This window comes from Orycteropus afer, unplaced genomic scaffold (assembly GCF_000298275.1).
Source record: "Orycteropus afer afer isolate SDZICR_OR568_19922 unplaced genomic scaffold, OryAfe1.0 scaffold00360, whole genome shotgun sequence".
Classification (NCBI taxonomy): Eukaryota; Metazoa; Chordata; class Mammalia; order Tubulidentata; family Orycteropodidae; genus Orycteropus; species Orycteropus afer.
In genome coordinates, this window is record NW_006921947.1 from 2962813 (window position 1) to 2963391 (window position 579).

At 43.5% G+C, this 579-nt stretch overlaps 1 protein-coding gene across 1 annotated transcript in view; it reads right to left on the minus strand.

The window, feature by feature from the left end:
* The window catches only part of ASB11 (ankyrin repeat and SOCS box containing 11), a 43017-nt gene that overhangs the window by 6151 nt on the left and 36287 nt on the right, over nucleotides 1-579 (minus strand). The gene's annotated exons all lie outside the window — the stretch shown is intronic.

Below are 579 nucleotides of genomic sequence, written 5' to 3' on the forward strand. Positions count from 1 at the left end.
AATACGGCTGCATCATGCAGAGTAGAAGCTCCTTAGTTTGATTAATGAGGAGGATGCCGATGAGGATTTAAAAAAGCCTCAAGCATAGGATTTATTTTAAAACACACTTTAAAATTCAGTGGCTAACAAGAACCCAGTAAGCAAGCCTTCTCTTTGGAGGGCTGATGCAATGGATACAGATGCTGGGTATGGACATGAAGCTGGGGCATGTGAATGACTTGCTCCGGAATGAATGCTTCTGAAGTGTTGACGGGAGTTTGTAAAGAGTTTGTTCTCTCTGAAAATTTAAATCTTTTTTCTAAAAAATGTATATCATCACTATCTTAGTTATTTAGTGCTACTAAAGCAGAATGGTGGTTCAAACCCACCAGCCACTCCTCAGAAGGAAGGTTGGGCAATCTACTTCCATAGTGATACTGCCTTGGAAACCCAAGGAGGGGGTCTCTATGAGTCGGGGCTGACTTGACGGCACATAACAACAATATAGCAGAAGAGAGCTCTGGTGGGGCTGTGGTTAAGGCATTGGGCTGCTAACCAAAATGTCAGCAGTTCAAACCCACCAGCCACTCTGTGGGAGAA